This window comes from Panthera tigris, chromosome B1, assembly GCF_018350195.1.
Source record: "Panthera tigris isolate Pti1 chromosome B1, P.tigris_Pti1_mat1.1, whole genome shotgun sequence".
NCBI classification, from domain to species: Eukaryota; Metazoa; Chordata; class Mammalia; order Carnivora; family Felidae; genus Panthera; species Panthera tigris.
Genome location: NC_056663.1, coordinates 135,786,961 through 135,803,326, shown reverse-complemented (window position 1 = coordinate 135,803,326; position 16,366 = coordinate 135,786,961). Strand labels below are relative to the sequence as shown.

The 16,366-nt window shown below is 39.2% G+C and overlaps 1 long non-coding RNA gene across 2 annotated transcripts in view; it reads left to right on the top strand.

Moving 5' to 3' along the window:
* The window catches only part of LOC122237996, a 63,169-nt gene that overhangs the window by 6,256 nt on the left and 40,547 nt on the right, over positions 1–16,366 (top strand). For both annotated transcript variants that reach the window (XR_006216901.1, XR_006216902.1), the window contains exon 3: positions 6,338–6,477. This is a non-coding gene — a long non-coding RNA (uncharacterized LOC122237996). The remainder of the gene's footprint in view (positions 1–6,337; positions 6,478–16,366) is intronic.

Here is a 16,366-nt window from a genome sequence, read left to right as displayed (position 1 = left end):
AGTTTAATGGCCATGGATCCGTTAAAGTTTGCCTCCCTGGAGAGTATGGATTTTGATAAACACACTATTCTAGTAGGCATGGTTGATAAAAGAGGAATTCAGGTGATGAGTTTCTTCTTGGTAATTCATACTTTAGAAGAGAGAGACTGGGCAACAGTAACCTGAATAGTCATTCCTGCTATGTTCTTACTATCCAGGGGTTCTGGGACATTATGAGATTACATACTGATGCCTTCACCAGAGGCAGGATTCACTTGAAGATCTTTGAATTCTAGATTAAAATATAAAACTCTGAGTGCTCTCTTAATAACACAGAACATATAAGACAGAGGAGAGAATTTATCCACTGACTTGAATCCTAGGGTTCAAGTTGAAGCCTGTTAGTTTGTCCCTTTCTTGCCATCTGTGTGTTCTATGAGTCTTACCTTTATCACTACTTTGTTGCCTTTTACCATTTTACATTATATCTTTAACAGACAGGGTCCAATTTCTTTAAAAAAATGAATTCTTGGCCCTATTGATATCATTTCCTGATAGTTTACTCTAGAATTTCTGTGTCAGCTGGTGAAATCTCTTTTGTACTGTTAAAATGGACATTACTATCAGCAAATATTCAGATGTTTTAAAAGAATTTATTTTGGAAGAGGCACTGGACATGTGGGAATGTAACTAAAGAACCAGTTTGGCAAATCACTAGGAGAAGTAACTCACAGTAGACCCAGTAAAAGAGTGTATTTACCAGAGGGACATTGAGAGTATATAGTGGATTCCCTTGCAATAGAAGAATGGAAAAGGATAAAAAGTCAGAGGCAATCAAGTGGAGAAAAATACTTTTATAATAAGTGAAAAGACAGTTTTATAGGTTCATGCTCATAAAAAAACATACTATGTAGCAGTAATCGTTCTATTTTTGCCTCACAAAGAGAGGCAGGAAAAGAGATGGAGGAGAAATTGTTTTTCTTTTTCACAAAATCCCTTTCCATTATGGGTGAGATATGGAATATAGCATGATTAAGAAAGCCCATGGCATGGGGCGCCTGGGTGGTGCAGTCGGTTAGGCGTCCGACTTCAGCTCAGGTCACGATCTCACGGTCCGTGAGTTCGAGCCCCGCGTCGGGCTCTGGGCTGATGGCTCAGAGCCTGGAGCCTGCTTCCGATTCTGTGTCTCCCTCTCTCTCTGCCCCTCCCCCGTTCATGCTCTGTCTCTCTGTATCTCAAAAATAAATAAACGTTAAAAAAAAAAATTAAAAAGAAAAAAAAAAAAAGAAAGCCCATGGCAATTAAAACTTCATCCTGCTGAAAAGTTAAAGCCATTTTCTGGAACAGGAAAAAGACTTAGAAGACAGGAAGTGATGCAGTAATCTTTCCTTCTACCCCCTCCCCCATGAGAGAGACCCAGGGCGTTGCAGTATATGTGCATTTACTTCTATATTCTTTCTTCTCATGAAGGACCTTGAAATAAGGAATTGGAATGCATTAGAATTCATAGTCCTCTGGGGCTCTTGCTTTAACTCGTTCTTCTGGTGTCACTCCCTATTCGAGTGGTCACATTATGCTAAGTCTCACTGAAACACATTTACAGCAATCATTGAGTTAGAATTTCTCTCTTGGTGCTTGAACATCATGTTACTAATATTGCCTACCACCCAGGAAAAGCAAATTGTAAATACTTACAGATTAGTCTAAAGTTGTACGGATCTCAAGTACAATATACTCAAGGGTGAGTGAATAGAGCATTGGTTGGGAGAACAAGGAGGGTGGTCACTGTAGGCTCTTCCTCAAAGTTGAGCCAGGAGTTTGTTTTTTGTTAAATCTATAATTTGTACAACAAAGAAAAAAATTAAGAAAATCATTAGGGCCTGTGTTGTGAACAGTAGGTAAAGATCTACAGTGTTTAAGAGGCAGGGGGTGGGAGTGGAGAGGTGGGGAGGTGGAGCAGAGGGTGCTGGAAGGCCTCCCTCCAGCAGTATAAGAATATAGGCTACAGCAGACAAACGAAAACCAAAAGTTAATTTTCAATATTTTATTGTAATTTGGGAGTGAGATCTTGGAGGGTTTCAAGGTAAGAAAAAAGGGATTTGGGATAAATACAAGTAATTAATAATCTAAGCTTAAAAAAATAATTGATGTATTTGAAACTATACTATCTTTACCATCTTAGTTGAGTACATTTAGCAAAAGTTATAAAGGGGTTTCTAGGTTTATATTGCTAAATTAATTAAACAAAGAGGCCATTAGACTGAGGTGGCTTTTTTTGTTTTTTGTTTTTAATTTTTTTTTAACATTTATTTATTTTTGAGAGAGGGAGAGAGAGAGTGTGTGCAGGGAAGGGGCAGAGAGAGAGAGGGAGAATCTGAAGCAGGCTCCAGGCTCTGAGCTGTCAGCACAGAGCCCATTGTGGGGCTCGAACCCACAAACTGTAAGATCATGACCTGAGCCGAAGTCAGAGGCTTAACTGACTGAGCCACTCAGGCGCCCCTAGACTGAGGTAGCTTTAATGCCTTAGCAGTCTACATAACCAAGCCAAAACCAAAGCCTCCAAATGCCTCAAAGTTAAGAAATTGAAACCTAAGTACAGCCAATCACAAATAGCCAACTCGGCTTTCCCAAATAATGCAACCACTTAGGCTATAGTCAATCAAATAATTTCCATGCTTAACTCCCATCTCTTCTCTATAAAAGTCTTGTTCCCAGCTCCTGTTGGTGGAACACTGCCAACCGGTTCCCATTTGGTGCTGCCTGATTCAAATTGATTTTTGCTCAGATAAACTCTTACAATTTTTAATATGCCTCAGTTTATCTTTCAACAACTTATAGCCTCAGTTCCTCAGTCTGATTTCTGTAAGCAAGTCTTTATTTGATCAATTGAATTCTTCCAACAAGAGCTTCTCCTAACCTTTGTGTTGTGGGGAAAAACACTCATTTTCCCTAAGGTTTCCCATAGAGTAAAGTACGTGTTTTTGTTTTTGTTTTATAAATACTTAGTTTTTTATTTTTGAGAGAGACAGAGTGTGAGCAGGGGAAGGGCAGAGAGAGAGGGAAACAGAGAATCTGAAGCAGGCTCCGTGCTGCCAGTGCAGAGCCCGATGTGGGGCTGGATCTCACAAACCGTGAGATCACGGCCTGAGCCAAAGTTGGATTCTTAACCAACTGAGCCACCCAGGTGCCCCTTTTAGGGTTTTACTTTTAATCACTGTGAAGAAACATAACAAACATGGACAAAACACGGCATCCTTAAATCTTTATATCTTTATCTTTAAATCTTATAAAACCTTCCTAGCACTGGTTCCCGGTCTACAGTCCTACACTTGATTTCTTTGCTGTAATTGCAGAAGCATCTGGTGTTGGAAGCCTCTTGATGGTCTACAAAATCTGCCTGTCTAGGTTGAATGTCAGTTGTAGCCCTAGCGAGGTGTGGGTTGGTACCACTCCAGAGCCATTTCGGTCCGTTTCAGGATCTGCATCCCAGTTTTCCTACCCACTCAGTTCATCTGCTCTGCTCTGTGATAAAGGCCCTTGTGGGCTTGGCTTCTAATGTTCTCAGCCATTCTTGCAGCCCATGTTAATGCCTCCTTGCTCTTCTGCGGGATTTCATTAGCTGAGAGCTGAAGAAAGCCCTTGTTCTTTTGCATGTCTCTCTTTAGAAGTTCTTCTCCTATGTTTCAGACCATCCTACGCTGATCCAGACTTTTTTTTTTCTTTTTGTCTTTTTTGCTAAGCTTCCATAGCATCCTTTTCTTTGGCCTGACCAACTGGCCATCACCACAGCATAATGTATTGGCTAGGTAGTGTAAACCAAGCATAGGGCTAGGCATTTTACATCAGTTAAAATGTCCTTTTGATTTTGTTAGCTGTATATCCAGCAGCTTGTTGGTAACGCTAATAGTACCCTTAATATAAGCAGACTTTCCCCATCTATTATTCCAGGCAAACATCTGAGCATCGTCTTTGGTTGGCTGTATCATCCTAAAATCAGTTTTATAGGCTTTGTGCTTGCCTTCTATTTTCTCATTTTCATAATGCTTGCAGATTTGTCCCTTTCCTCATTCAAAAAGCTCACACATTTTCTTAGACTTTTCAATGAGTTTTGGTTCTTAATTCAAGGGAAACCACCAGTTCATAGGTGCCTCAGAGAAATGCCCTGAAGCCACTGAATTGACTTAACTCAGTGGTTCTCAAATTTCAGTGTGCATGGGAATCATTTGGAGAATTTTTATTACAAATGCTGATTCTTGGGCTCTACCCTGGTTAATTTTATAATTAAAGACATGGGGGGTTAGGCCCAAGAATTTCTTTAATTATCATCCCAGTGATTTTCATGTAGGTGATATGTTCTTAGGAAACTGATTTGACCTTCTTGGTTCTGGCTCTCACTTCTGTCCACTACCTTGGGTTCTCTAGTGATCACTGCTTCTGATGTCCTCATTCAGTCCTATTAGACATATTATATTTATACAAGCCAGTGCAAAAGCGTACGGACTACTCTAGGTATAATTTCCACCAAATATCTTCTCCTCACAGATATTTTTAAATGCATACTCAAAAAAAGTGAGTAAAGTATCTGGAAAGGCAATAAATTTTTTAAAGATTTGCAAGGTAATGTTCAAGTCAAAAATATTATTTTATTTATATTAAAATACTGAATGTTCACCCATTAAGATTATTCAACTATACACATTATGTAATTCACATACACAAAAAAGTATGGAGAACAATATAAAATAGACACATGGGAGCTCACACCTCTGTATTAACATTTTACCACATTAAAAAAACTTTAATGTCCATCTTTTAAAACATTTGCTACATATGTCTTATCTTTAAACAATAAATAGTATTGCTTTGAGCATTTTAAAATTTTACATAAATGTTATGTACTGTATGTATACCTTTGTAGATTTTTAAAAATCAACACTGGTTTTGATATTCATGTTGCTTCATGTAAACCTAATTAAGTTTTTTCAACTTCTTTTTTTTATTTAAAAAAATTTTTATAATGTTTTTATTTATTATTGAGAGACAGAGCATGAGCATGGGAGGGGCAGAGAGAGGAGGAGACACAGAATCTGAAGCAGGGCCCAGGCTCTGAGCTGTCAGCACAGAGCCCGACGTGGGGCTTCAACTCACAAACTGTGAGATCATGACCTGAGCCGAAGTTGGACGCTCAACTGATTGAGCCACCCACGTGCCCCAAGTTATTTCAACTTCTGAAGAGTATTCTCTTTTATACATCAGTATTTATCATTCTCTTACTGATGATTATTAGGTACTGTTTTTGTTTTGTTTTGTTTTGTTTTGTTTTAGCTAAAGTGTTGTTGAGTCACACAGGTATGTTAGAGTTTCTTTAGGTCATAGCACCTAGATGTGACATTGCTATAATAGAAACTTGTGCATTTGTAATTTTAAAATTGTACATTTAAAATAAGAGCTGAGGGTCATAATCAATCTAAATTTTTTAATTATTATTTTATTAAAATTTACTCTGAAACCACCAATGCTTTGATAATCTTTATTCCATCTACATTTCAGTCTGTGCAGAAAACTCAGTTATAATCAATGAATGGGTGCACGTATTATTTTATTTTATTTTTTTACTTAACATAATTGCATATAAATATCTCACCTGTTTGACACAATAAATGCTTACTTAATGACTCCCATGAGCAAGTGTAACTCCAGAGAACAGAGACCAAGATCCTGGCCTTCTTGGATCTTTTATTACCACCACATAATCACATAGGCGATAATTTTATCATTTAAACAGCAATTAATATTACACAATATCGACATGCTATGATTTACTTATCGAATCCCTCAGGAATTGTGTTTATTTCAGAAATGAGTACCTACATGACACCTATGTTAGAAATAAGGACTGAATTTGACCAAGGTGATATTATCATGGGGAGTGTATGTCTGAAACGTTCAGAGTGACTTAAAACAGGCCATATTTATTTACCCTATTATCATTAACAGCAGTCCATGCTCCCCCTTTTCTCCTCATTCACTTCCTGTAACTCAGCCTAGAGCCCAGGTTGTTAGAGTGGTAACAGATCTGGACTTTGGAATGGGTTTATGTACAGGCTCCTCGGCTTGTGAGATACATGAACTTGGAAAATTGGTGTCTCAGCTTTCTCTTCTGTAAAATGGGGGTAATAAGACATTCAGTCAATACTTGGAAAAATCCTTCAATAAGAAAGCAAGAGTTTGCTCTGGTTAAGCAGTAAAGCTCTGGTTGTCAAAAGTCCGGTTTCGTTTCCTAAAGCAAGTTACTTGAGGGATATGTTGGGAGACTGAAAAATAAGGCAAAACAAGATAACTTTGTTTTCTTTGCAAGGAGTCTGGGCTCCATCAGTCTGCATCTAGTTTAGAGTCTGTGACTCACTGCATGGAAGCTGTTCACCAGAGGTTCCCTCTATCATATGTCTGCCTGGAGCTCTGATTTCTGCAACTTCAGGAAGAGAAAGTGCCTGGCAGGTATCTGCATGTGCGTGCACACACACAAGCACACACACCATACACAGATGCACACAGGTCAAAGAAGGAAGCTAAGCCAAAAAGTTATTTTTAATGAGAACAAATTCATCCATTTGAGTATTTTACCTAACAGTATAGCAGGTTGTTTCTAAAATGTGAAAATTAATCAGTTAGGTCTTTAGGCTGTTCTCCCTACATATAAATACAACGGTCATACACCCAAGCCAAATAATCTGAAAGTGTAAGAAAGTATAAAGTAGGGGCACCTGGGTGGCTCAGTCGGTTGGGCATCTGGCTTCGGCTCAGGTCATGATCTCACAGTCTGTGGGTTTGAGCCCTGCGTCAGGCTCTGTGCCGACAGCTCAGAGCCTGGAGCCTGCTTCAGATTCTGTGTCTCCCTCTCTCTCTGCCCCTTACCTGCTCACACTCTGTCTCTCTCTCAAAATAAAATAAAAACATAAAATTTTTTTAAATTAAATAAAAAAGAAAGTATAAGGTAACAACCGATCTTAATAGAACCAGTTTCCAGCTAACTTGTTTAGAAAATGTTCATTATTATCCATTGCCTCCTTTCCCCCTCTTCTTCCTTCCTCCCCTTTTCTCATTTTTATTCTTCTGTACCAGAATAACTGCTAGCCACAGGGAAAATGAACTAATATAAAATATGCCTGCATCTATTTCTCCAAATTGCTGTTTAAGTTCAGTTCAGACATGAATCAAAAAGTGCTAGCAGTGAGTTAAGGAGTGCATTCTGTATGCAGTGGGCTCATATGAAGTCACTGACTAATATAATTAAAAGCCTGAGTTAATTGCATTACTTTCCATTAGCTTTCATTGTGTACCTACCTTCCAAGGACCTGACTACCCATGCCCGTGGGGCTCTGGTCCCACGTTTATCCAAGTGAGATGGCTGCTTTCAAAACGAAACCTTTCATCAATCCCCTATTAATTAGCTAAATGCCGCATCAGATTATGCATTCATGCCTGCCAGCCAGGCGGTAGCATCAGGAGAGCAGAGCTCGCGGTCCTCTTGGCTCATCCTCCAGCCTGGTCATTGGTATTCCAGGACAAGTCAGCTTACTGTAATTTGAAATTGGTCTGCCGTCCCATTAGGAATCTGCCCGATCAATACCAAGTGAATTAGAGTTTCAGTGATCTGATTAACTCCCCATTATTTTCTACCCTGGCTGATTTAGAATGCATGATGAGACAATATTCCAGTTTCTTTGCTTTATCCCAGTTTAAGTGAAATATAGACATCTAAGGAAGCAGTGCCTGTGCATTTGATTTGGCTCGGCTGTAATAAAGTCAAACACCATGAGTATCTCCCTCATCAAGACAGTCTTAAGTGACTGAGGGCTGCCTCTTGCACTCCAAGGAGCCGTGAATGGCAAGGGGGAGAAGTAGGTGGGGAGCACTCGCTGCTCATCTCTCTTCGTTTTGGCTCTATCTTCTGAATGGGCACCTGTAAGGCATTTAGCAGGGTGGTTTAGTTATTTGTCAGATGATCAACATTAGTAGCTTTGTGACTGAAGCTGTGGGTCATGTGGTTGGAAGGCAGACTATAATTCTCTCACAAAGGCACAAGAGGTTCAGGACAATAGAGTAACTAAATGTTGTATCTTGATGACTGAAAACAAGCATTGCAGCCAGTCAGTCGGGCTGGGGCTAAGTGCTGCCCTTGGCGAAAATTCTTGGTGTCCTTCGGGAGTGAATTTGACTTCCTGTGCAGGAAGACTGTTTTCATGCCCCAGCCTAGGGCTTCAGAGAAATCTGACTGCACCTCAGTGAGTCACTGTGTATCTCCAAGAGGCTCAAAATTCAAGCTAGTAGAAAACACAAGATCTGAAACAGTTCAAGCAATGGTACCACACCCTTTAAAAATGCAGTTGTATTATTTCCTCAAGTGTTTGAATTGGGTTGGCCAAGCATCGTCTGGTAGGAGTTCTTAAATTATTATTTTAAGTGTGAGATTCATAATGGGCTTATCAATTGCTTTCATGTTGCCCCAAAGCTTTAAAACATAAAAGCATTATATTTTTCAAATAGATCTGAGCTATTGTAATGTAGCACAATCTTTTTTCATTGGTGATCCAAAAAAGATTCAGCATAGCTTATATCTGATCATAAATAATAAGTCATTAATATGGCTTACATTAAGTACCATCCCACTTTCCTCTTAGGAATTACTTAGCAATTTAGAACATTCTGTGTGGGGTGGGTGAACACATTTGACTAGAGATGATACAATATGATCTGTTAGCCAGTTTTGTAAACACCTGGATTGGAAATACAGATATAGGAGTGGAATAACTTGGCACTGACAAATGCAAGCTTGACGAGAGGTCTGATCAGCTTAACGTCTTATGCACTTCATTGTTATTCTCCACTATTGATTATTACTCAACTGAACATTTCTGAATATCTTTTGTGTTTTGTCTCCCAGTTACGGTTCATGCAAGCTAATTAGAGCAAAAATTATAATGGAGATTTGCAAAGAAAAATAAAATTTGAAACATCATAGATCAAAACAACGTAATTATTCCTCCTGGGTTTGAATCCTGCCATTTACAGATAGGTTACTCAATTTGCCTCTGTAAGCCAAGGTTTTTTACATCTACAAAATGGAAATAAGTTTGTAAACATTATGGGATAGTTTTGTGGATTCAATTCGGTAATATATGTAAAGTATTCAGTGCATAATGAATGCCCAAAGTTGTTACCTTTCTTTTCTTTTCCCTCCCATGTTTAAAGAAACTGTGAGAACATTTTTCATGTCAATCTCTACTTTAGAATGTTCCGTTTTAAAATCTTAAATTGAAAAGAAAAAAGAGTCTCAGGATAAATGAGTTGTGTCAGATATTTTTTATGCATATGATTTAAATGGGAAATTACTGGGATATTGCCAGTCCTCTGAAATATCTCAAATTTCTCACCTGGGAAAAATTGAAGTTACATAAAGAAATGATTCAAACTGTGTCTAAAAGTGGAATGACCAACAGCTCTAATTGATTCTTAACACAAAGCCAAATCAGCCTCTCTGGTAGAGGCAAATGCCTGAAGCAGGGCTCACAGGCTACAGCTGGATTGTTTTTGGGTATTTCTGATCATCACCATCTTTATCAGTCCCTATCCTTTGACTTTTTTTCTGACAATAGACCTGGTTGCCTCCATGGTTTTGATTCTGCATTTCTCCTCACAGATTGAAGTCAAGATTTCCATTGTGTTTCTGGTTGGTTAAAAGTCTCAGGCTTTTATCACATCTACTTCTGTTCTTTTTTGGTGGTTGATTATTTCGTAGCATGTAAAATGTAACATTTATTTTCCCCAAATAGATGTTATTTTGTTGATTTCACCCTATCATTCCAATTTATTAACATCGTTTCGGATATGTATTTCATTATGTGCATAATTAAGTATCTTCCTAGCTTAGTCTTCTTTAGTCACTATTATAACATGGTGCGCAGTACCAGTAATACTCCTTCTGATTTCTGTCTCAAAATTCACACCCTTGGGCATGGGGTTGAATAGGCACTTACCTTGTGCTGCTAGCATCCAGCCCACATTCCTCTCCGCTACTGCTGTGTTGTCTATGTTTCCCTCCACACCTTATCCTTCTCCACCCTATTTTGCATCCCAGCAGGCTGGCTTTTATGGACCCCCTCAATGTCTACCTAGCTCTCTAGTTTCCTCTTGAATTCAGCCTATGGGGTGATGGCTGGAAATAGGAGAGAGGTAGAGGAGTGAAATCAGGGTATTTTTTTCCTCCTAGCTCCTTCCTTGCTGAATTCCCATGGGTCAGCTGCCTATTTGACCCAAGTTCCTGGCTCCCATAGGAGACTTTATCCATCTCATGATTATTATACATTTTGTGGACTGAGACAAAATGGACCGTTACCTTACATATACAGCTATTATATTAATATCAATTTATGTCTATTACAAATTACTGCTGGAGATTTGCTGACTTGTACATAGGCAATGCATAAAAACATACATAAAATTTTATCATCTTTGGATCGCTATATTTGATGACACCATGCTGTTGTATTTTAGTGATAGTTTGAATGTTGCCTGAAGCTTGACATATAACCCAAATGTCACAGTTAAGTTATTAACTCGATGGTAAAAATACTCATACATAGCACTTACATGTTGCTTTTCATCATTAATGTGTATGGCAAATAGGAGCTAATCAATAGCATAGCAGTGTATTCAGTAATGATCTTTTACTGTTGCTTGGTTCATTTCAGTTCAGAGGCCTTTTACTAGTAAGCCCATAAAACTGGTGACAAGTTTCAAGTTAATAGACAAGATTTATTTGAGTATATCTCTCTGCATCCTCTGTCTCTTTACCTGCTTGTCTTCCCACTGGATAGTGAACCCCTAAAGGCAGAGATTGTATCTCTGTATCCCCAGTGCCTACTATAAGACCTGACACCCGGTAGATATTCAGGAAAGTACTTGTAGAGTTGATAAATGAATAGAGGATATAGCAAAACTATTTAGGTGGTCATTAATATTATTTCCAAAGCCTACTGCCATAAGTGCCTATGAGGCTATAATGTGAGAATTTTTCATTCTCCCCTTCAATTGAAAAGAACCATAGTTTGAAACTTTTTGAAATATTTATTTATTTATTTATTTATTTAGAGAGGAGGAGGGTAGGGACAGAGAGAGGGGGAGAGAGAAAATCTCAAGCAGGCCCCACACTGTCAGTGCGGAATCTGATGTGGGGCTCCAACCCACAAACCATGAAATCATGACCCTCGCCCAAATCGAGAGTTGTACACTTAACTGACTGAACCACCCAGGCGCGCCTGAAACTTTTTGCAGGTCGTACTAGTATTTATTCGAAGGCAGAAAATAGCATGTACCGAGAAAATGGACACAGCTCACCGTGTTGAGGGAGACTGAAACCTGTCCCTCTGTGGTCACCACTCACAGCAGTAGCAGTCTTTGCTCCATGCAGCTCTAATATATGCACAGGAACCAGCCTGCCAGAGCAGATCTTGGAGATATTCACCAGCTGCATGCAGAGCTCCCATCACCTTTTCCTTGGTGCCTTGGACATCGGGGAGAGTGCTGGGTCTTTCCTGACTTTTGAAGAGAGATTCTGTAGCTTTCCAACGAGGCAACCAGTTCCCGGCAGTGGTAGTGAGTGACCTTGACAGGGGAGGTCTGACACGCTGGGCATCTGCAACATTACATGTCAACACCCACATTAGAGAATAGGGGAAATGTTTTGGAATGAACAGAAAAAAGACTGTGGCAGAAGCTAAAACCTGACGTGGAGAGTAAGGGACTGCACTGCTCTGTGTATAATCTCATCGTCATGTGTCAACAAGCATGAAGATGAGGACTGAAGACAAGAGTCCAAATAAGTGTTGAAGAAGAAGAAGATTTAAAAAACAGTCTTTGAGATAATCCAGTCTGACCCTTTCATTTTACAGATGAGGATATTCTGACCCAAAATAGATAAATGACTCACTCAAGATCATACAGCCAAAGCTTTTTCTACAATTTTCTTCAATACCATCTTCATTTGCACAGTGTTCAATACTCAAGGCTCTATTTAAAATGTGTCAGTAATTTTAGGGGCACCTGAGTGGCTCAGTTGGTTAAGCATCCAACTTTGGCTCAGGTCATGATCTCGCAGTTCGTGGGTTCAATCTCCACATTGGGCTCTGTGCTGACAGCTTGGAGCCTGGACCTTGCTTCGGATTCTGTGTCTCCCTCTCTCTCTGCCCCTCACCCACTCATGCTCTGTCTTTCCCTGAATCTCAAAAATGAATAAATGTTAAAAAAATTAAAATTTGTCAGTAATTTTAGGATATAAAGTTGAGTTATGGACATTATTCCCCCAAATATTTCATGAGAGTTGATTTTGTATTAACTACATGTAATATGCAGATAAAACATTCCTACACTTGATTAGCTCTGGTGATTGATCCAGTCCTATGGACAGGGGTGAGAATATTCTTGTGATAAATGGCAAAAATGAAGTTTCTTTAGCTCAGATTCTTCTCATTTAGAGTTCACTCCACTAATTTAGAAGTAACTCAGATTCTGTGATGGAACAAAATAACTTCTTCCCTCACATTATAAATAATGTCAATTTGGTTGAAAATTTTTAAAAATCTAGTATTAACAATTCTGTCAACTTGTCTCCAACTACTAGCAATTTATCTCCTCATACTATGCTTTCATTTTTTTTTAATTTTTTTAATGTTTATTTATTTTAGAGAGAGGGAGAGAGATGGAGCGTGAGTGGGAGAGGGACAGAGAGAGAGGGAGACAACAGAATCTGAAGCAGGCTCCAGGCTCCAAGCTGTCAGCTCAGAGCCCGATGCGGGGCTCGAACTCACAAATTGTGAGATCATGACCTGAGCCGAAGTCAGATGCTTAACCAATGGAGCCACCCAGGCGCCCACTATGCTTTCATTTTTATGATACAATGTAATAGAGACCTGTTTTAATTTTTGTTCCCTAATGAATGTAACAAGAAGGTAAAACTGCTATACAGGCAGAGGTGGGACCGGAAGACTAGGAGACAGAGCAGTCCTTGCCAACAACCATAAGAGCAGCAGGTGATGCTCCTGTCTAAACTAAAACCACTATGTGAAGGAAAGAAACACTACAGTTGGGGTGCTGACTGCTTTCTTTCTACAGGTACTGGAGAGGGTTTCAGAGGGTATTTTTCTGGAGTGGAAAGGTAAATGGACCAGAGACAGGATAGCTTAAATGTAGCATGCAGCCTTCTGGAAGGTTGGAAGGAAACTTTTCCCCAAAGCTGGAGTTAGAACCAGTGGGCAGAGGATGGCCATTTGATTGGCATTACTTGGGAGGAATGCCTGGCTGCTTCCAAGGGGTACCTTGGAACGGGGGTTCAATTTGTTCTCTGAGCAGACTCCTCTCTAGGGAGGAACAAGGCTCAGGGCAGCCCACTTGAATACTTCTGTAACTACCCTCCAAATGGAAGCACAAAACCTCCAAAGTGCAGCCCCTCCATCACCCTAGAAAAGGGTCTGGAGCAACCCCCTAAGAATGACTGTGCTCGGAGAACATGTTCTCAGTAAAGCCAGTTCCGTGAGCTTCTGATAGAAATATGCTGATTTGTAGTTCTCCAATGCCACCCCTAGGTGCCAGACATAATTTTCCTTCTGTAGTCTTATTCACGCAATCGGTGGAGCTCACGTTTTACAGATTATAGCAACTCCAAGCCATAGAACTCTGTGATCTTTTCTGTAATTCTGACTTTTACTTTACAGTGATGCTCTCTTCCTCTCCATCCTTGTCAACAGTGCTCAGCTTTATTTATTTTGATGTTTTCTAGTAAACATTCTATGTAGTAAAAATGTATGCCTATTTTTTTTCTCTTAGGAGGACTTTTAGAATCTTAGAAATTCTGTTTGACAAGTTTTGACATTGATTTTTACCATGGTATTTTCTCTGAGGATTATAAAAGATTCATCTTATAGGAGGATTAGCAAACACCGCATTTACAATGGTATTGTAGGTTGATTTTTCTTTGCTTCATTTAATTCCCTGTTTTGTTTTTAAAGTTAGTGTAAAAATGTTTAAGGCTTGACCTATTTATGACAACATCTTTGCAATAGAGTGTTCCTAGAGCTTCTATTCTATTTGTTGCTAAATCAGACAGAGCAGATATAATTGCCATAAATACTATAAATATTGAGCTAGATTTTCAACTGCATGGGCAAAAAAATTATCTTCACAAGTTTTACACAAACTACAATTTATTTATATTTTATAGTTGTTTCTGAGAAAGCTTTATAGTGTTCTGTTAATTAAAACTCACTCTGACATGTGGGTTCTTTTTTTTTTAAGTTTATTTTATTTATTTTGAGACAGAAAAATAGAGCAAGTGTTCACGTGCAAGCAAGCACAGGAGGAGCAGAAAGAGAGGGAGAGAGAATCCCAAGCAGATTTTGTGCTCTCAGCACAGAGCCAGACTGGGATCTCCATCTCATGAATCTGTGAGATCATGACCTGAGTTGAAATCAAGAGTCCGATGCTTAACGACTGAGCCACCCAGGTGCCCCATGTGGGTCCTAATAGTTAGAAAATACTGAGATTATATCTCATTTATGCATTTACAGCTCTGTTTGTGCTTCCAGTTAACCATTATGCTTCTCCAAGTTAAGTTTTGCCATCCCACAATGCATCTGGGCTGTCCTCTACTTGGCTGAAATATACATGGGGTTGTGGGTGCCTTAAAGGAGGCTTCAGTAAAGTATGCTCTCCTGTCAGTGTCCTGTCTTTAGGAGTTTGATTTTCTGGTTGTTGGACATTCTGTATCATTTCCAGCTAAAAGTAAATAATACTTTCAACTCACTTTCAATTTTTCTGACTCTAATTTTACAAATAGACATTGTCCTTGTAAACTTGTTTAGAAACTAAATGTTGGAAAGTGTTGCTTACACTCCCCAAAGCATCAGCAGTGTGTAACTACCCAAGTCTATATAATGACGTTAAATTGATAAGAAATGACACCACGTCCCGTTGACATTGTAACCAATGTAATTGTGTCTTGGTATATGCTTTTCTGTAAGTGTGACAGAGGTTATAAAAAAATAAAAATATGAATGAAGCAAGATCAACTGAGCAGCATTTTGTTAATTTATTGACTCCATAATGCTCATAAAATATGTTTCATTCTTCTGATCAGTAAATATTTTTTTGGAACTTCTGTGCCCCAGCGACTGGGGCTTTAAAGATCAAAGAAGCAGGGACCCTTCCATCAAAGAATTCTCAGTCTATTCATGCTTTAGGACTGCTTCTCATCTCCAGACACTAAGGTTATCTTGTCTCCAGATCATCTTATTTGAAGATGACACTAGTAAATTTGAGCTAAATTGTTTATTGGCTGCTTGCTGATTAGTGTGACAGGATTGGTATTTAGCTATTTTGAGAATTATAGACACTATTTAGTTTAGAGGAAATTTCTGAAAACTGGTAGTCATTACTGGCCTGTAGGTATTTTATTTGACATTCACAGTAGGTGTTTTTGGTTTGTCTATTTTTTTTTTGTCTAAAAATATCTTTATTTGCTTTCATCTTTCTCATCAAATTTGGGAAGTTCGAGGACATTTTTTTTCACTCCTTTCTTTTGGGACTCCAACCCATACATATGTGTGCTAAGCCATATGCCATTTTCCACGGGGCCCAGGCTCAGCTTTTGCCTCTCTGGGAAGTCTCTCAACCCATTGCTGATCTGACCCCATCTTTGGAGATCTGCTTCTAAGAGCCAGTGAAGGATGAAGACCTCAAAGGTACTTTTTTTGGCATTCCTCTCCCTGCCCCAGTCTCAGTGATTTGCCCTGTGGTGCTTGGGAAAGGTCTGCATGTTTCCGGCAACCTGTCTTACTTCTCTCACTCCACCACAGTATTCATTGTAATACTTGCACGCCCTTGCTGAAGACACAGAGTGGGATGGGGGGATGGGGGGTGCAGACTTGTTCTGTGACTGGAGCTCCTTGGAAATCTAATCCGTAATCCTAACCCATATACAACTATTAAGAGTTTGTGAAAATTTTGACTTGTTTCTCCTTACTGCTGTCTATGGCAGGTAGCTCCTTTTCCTGCTACCTTATCAGGGATGAAAGTAGCTGTGCTTGTCCTTTGTTCTAGGAAGAACTCATCCTATTTAGGTTTCTTAGTGTTCTCCACGCCCCAGTGAGTTAAAGAAAAAAACAAAAAACGTGATTTTATCGCTTAGCCATCTTGTTCTAGTTATTAGGGTAGGAACAAGGGTGTCTTGTGAATTTCTAATGTTCTAACCAGAAGTAGAAGTCTTCTCCAGTGTTCAAAAAACTGAGGTTTCTTACTTATCAACACTAAAACATTGAGAGATTTCCATAACAGT